At 32.8% G+C, this 4,195-nt stretch overlaps 1 pseudogene; it reads right to left on the minus strand.

Moving 5' to 3' along the window:
- Positions 1-327: 327 nt before the first annotated feature.
- LOC150041386 (small ribosomal subunit protein mS33 pseudogene) lies at positions 328-612 on the minus strand (annotated as a pseudogene).
- Positions 613-4,195: the final 3,583 nt, after the last annotated feature.

Below are 4,195 nucleotides of genomic sequence, written 5' to 3' on the forward strand. Positions count from 1 at the left end.
GAGATGACTGTGCTTCTCCAAAGACCCTTCATTAAAGATAACATTCCTGCAGTATGTGGAAAGAAGATAAATGCACATCCCCCTCAGTCATTAAGGAAGAAATTTCCTTCCTCGATGGGACAACACTCCTTTTTTTTTTGCCAGTCCTGGGATTGAGCTCAGGGCCTGGGCACTGTCCTTGGGCTTTCTCAAGGCTAGAGTCCTACCACTTGAAGCCACAACACCATCTCTGGCTTTTTCTATGTATATGTGGTACTGAGGAATCAAACCCGGGTCTTTGTGCCTTCTAGGCAAGCACTCTACCACTAGGGAAAACTCCCAGCCCCACTACTTTTTTGATGCTGTCTTTCCTTCTCCTTTCTTTGCTTTCTCCTTTCCAAAGAATTTATTGCTCATTCTTAAAATCTTGATGCTCATTTCTATAAAGGTAAGAAAATGAACTGTGCCCATGAGTGAGAAGTATGTGTTATGGTTTGGATACCAGTCGTAAGTCTCCTTCCTCTGAACAGTTTCACCACTTTCATGGATTTGGAACCTGTAGGCCTGGCAACTTCACCAAGAGCCGGTTCTCAGACGAGTCATGTACAATGCATATTCTGAGAGTGAAGACATTTCTTGAACAGTCAGGAGCAAGATGCCTTGCTCATGACCTTCTTTTCCTGCACACACGCCTCCTGTTCCAAAATATCTTTATATTTATTTAGAAGCCTATAACATCTTACCAAATATAGGGGATTTTTAAATATTTCTTTTTAAATCAAAACATTTCAAAATGAATAATAAGATGAATAAAATAAGGAAAATATTACAATCATAATTTATTCCAGGAATATGCTAAAATCCCTCAATAGAACTTACATATAAGTCAAAGTAAAACTTATAAGACAACATCAATAGTCGACCATAAAAAGCATTTGCAAAATTTTAACTCCTGTTTCTGATGACAAATAAAGCATATGTTTTATAAATTCTAGGCAGTAAAGAATAGATCTTTCATAGTATGATAAAGTAGTAATCAATATCATCTCTAACAATGACACATTAGAGAGATACTAATGAAAATGAGGAACAAGACAAGCATGTTCTAATAGAATCATTTCATACTAGTACATGTATTTCAGGGAATATAAAAGAAATATTCACAAAGGAAACTTCATAAAGAGTTTACATCAAAAGTATTTCAATAAATAAGAGTTTAATAAAGCACTTGGATAAGAAATTACTGGACAGAACAATGAGCTTTCTTCTACATTGCTAATAAGTAGTTTGAAAATAAACTAATCAGAAAAAGGCCAACTTTCAATGGTAAGATTATACGCAATACTCAGAAACGAGTTATAAAAAACTGAACAAAATTACAAAACTTTATTGGGAGAGATACAAGATTTACGTAAATTTATGTAGAAGAATAACATGTTCCTGGATAGGAAGACTAAACACAATAAACATGCCAAATTTTCCAAAACTCAGATGTAAGTTTATTGTAATTCAAATTGAAATCCCAACAGGATTCTTGAAACCTGAGAAAATAATTTTAACATTCATCTGGAACTTTTTAAAAGTGAGACAGCCAAGAATTTTCTGAACTAGGAAAATAAAAAAAGAGCACTTCGGGGCCCGGAATTTGGCCTAGTGGTAGAGTGCTTGCCTAGCATGCACAAAGACTCGGGTTCAATTCCTCGGTACCACATACATAGAAAAAAAAGCCAGAAATAGTGCTGAGGCTCAAGTGGTAGAGCTCTAGCCTTGAGAATGTCCAAGGATAGTGCTCAGGCCTTGAGCTCAAGCCCAGGACTGGCAAAAAAAAGAGAGCACTTCTTCACAGAGAAAAAAATGTCAAAAAATATTGAATAAATACTGTTATGGTGGAATTAAAATCAGAATATGCAAAGAGAGTCTAGAAAATTAAGAATAAAGATAATTATCTTAACAGAAAAAAGATAACAAACAAGAAGAAAAAATTGACAAAAATTATAGGTGATAAAATGAAAAAGTATAATATATATTTTCTTTTTTTCATATATTTTTATGGTAATGAATAGAAGGGTTACATTATATTCACCTGATAGAAAGTATATTACTTTACAAACATTGATACCCTTTCTCATGTCTTGGTCCCCATTTCCCTCCCCCCACTCCACCCCTCATTTTGTTTTTCCCCCTTCCCTATCCTATTTCAAATAACCAAATAAACATATATACAACATATCATATAACAAGACAAAATACTGTAACAATATGAGATAACCAAGGGACAGCAAAAGAGATGAGAGATACATAGTACATTAAGGACAACAATCACTCATTATATGGCTTTTGTTTCTATATCCTGGAGGTCCTTTCATTTAGTGTCATACTATATGGCCTTATGTATCTAGGTTTTGCTCTATAAAATATATATTTAAAATTATGTTCACAACATTAGCTTTCTCTGATGTTATGGATACTAAAAGAAATGCAATTGGCAGTGTTTAACACTTATGGATTTTATTTATTACCATTTAACATCTATTTTTCCATTAATTTCTATTGATTTAATATATTAAGAGTATTCACTCTGCAGTTTCCATAAATGTATGCAGTGTGAATTGATCAAATGCATCTAGCTTTCCTCCATCTTCTCCCACTTTTCATCATTTCCCTATATCTTCTCAGGTCTAATTGTCACTATTCTACATTTGGATCCATTTTTTATTAAAATATTTCTACATGTGAGGTTGAATATATGATGCTTGTCTTTCCATCTCTGACTTACCTTCTTTAATAATATGATGTCCTATTAATCCATCAATTTTGCTGTAGATTACAGGATTTCATCTATACTCTATTGCTTATATACATAACACATTTTATTTATATTTGTAAAAAGGAGCCCTAAGTTGATTACTTACTATGAATAGTACCATGATAAACATGGATATTTATGTATCTCTCTTGTATGTTGGTTTTATTTCTTTAGGATATTTACACAATAATGGGATAGGTGAATTATATATTCTATTTATTCTATATATATTCTTTTTTAAGTTTTTAAAGAAACTTCATATTGCTCTGTGTAATTACATACCTATCAATAGTGCCCCAGTTTTTCCTTTTGTCCTCATCCTCACCATTTATTATTTTTATAGTAACCTTTCTAATTGAGGAGAGACAGCATATCAATGTAGTTTTAATTTGCATCTCCCAATGGCTAATGATATTGAGAGTTGTTCAAATATTTATTTGCCATTTATATTTCTTCTTTCAAGAAGTAATTGTGCCCAATTTAAATTAGATTTAAATCAATACTTTGCCCAATTTAAATCAGAGTTCACATTTTTGCCAGTCCTGGGGCTTGAACCAAGGGCCTGATCTCTGTCCTTGGCTTTCTCAAGGCTAGAATTCTACCACTTGAGCCACAGCACCACTTCCAGATTTTTCTATGTATGTGGTACAGAGGAATCGAACCTGGGTCTTCGTGTATGTGAGGCAAGCACTTGATCACTAGTCCAAATTCATGGCCCCAGTTTTAAAGGTCTTTAAACATGCTAGATATTAGCTTTCTCTCAGATGAATAGGTGGCAAATGTTTCTTCTCATTCTATGGATTGTTCATCTTGGTTTTAGTTTCCTGATCTGTGTAACTTTTTTGTTCAATGTAATCCTATTTTTCAATTTCTCATTTGTTCCCTGTAATTTTAGAGTGCTATCAAGAAAATCATTGCCTAAATCCAAAAGATATGGAATAATTGACGACCTTGAATAGCAAAAGCAATCCCTAGCAGGAATACAAACACTAAAATCCAAACACTATTATAAAGCTCTTGTAACAGCTTCATACTGGCGGGCAGAATAATAGGCCTTCAGTTAATTTGGATTTAACCTCCTTTTGATATTCTAAGTGATTGAGGTATACTATTAGAATGTTTATTTAAATATATGTTTTTTATGTGAGCAGTTATTGGTATAACCTTACACTTACTATTGCTATTGTTGTATCACTGAGATTGTGTTATTTTGCTTTGCCATTTTCATCTATTTCAAGAAACTTTCAAAAATATTCCCTTCTGATTTCTTCAATTATCCCTGATTTTTTTAAAAAAATGTTTCATTTGGTCTCCATCTGTACATTTGCATAATTGGTAAGTTTTTTCTTGTTCAATTTTAGTTTCACTCAATTGTGATTAGAAAGTATACATGACATGATTTCAATTTTT

This window comes from Megascapheus bottae, chromosome X (assembly GCF_031878675.1).
Source record: "Megascapheus bottae isolate mThoBot1 chromosome X, mThoBot2.hap1, whole genome shotgun sequence".
Classification (NCBI taxonomy): domain Eukaryota; kingdom Metazoa; phylum Chordata; class Mammalia; order Rodentia; family Geomyidae; genus Megascapheus; species Megascapheus bottae.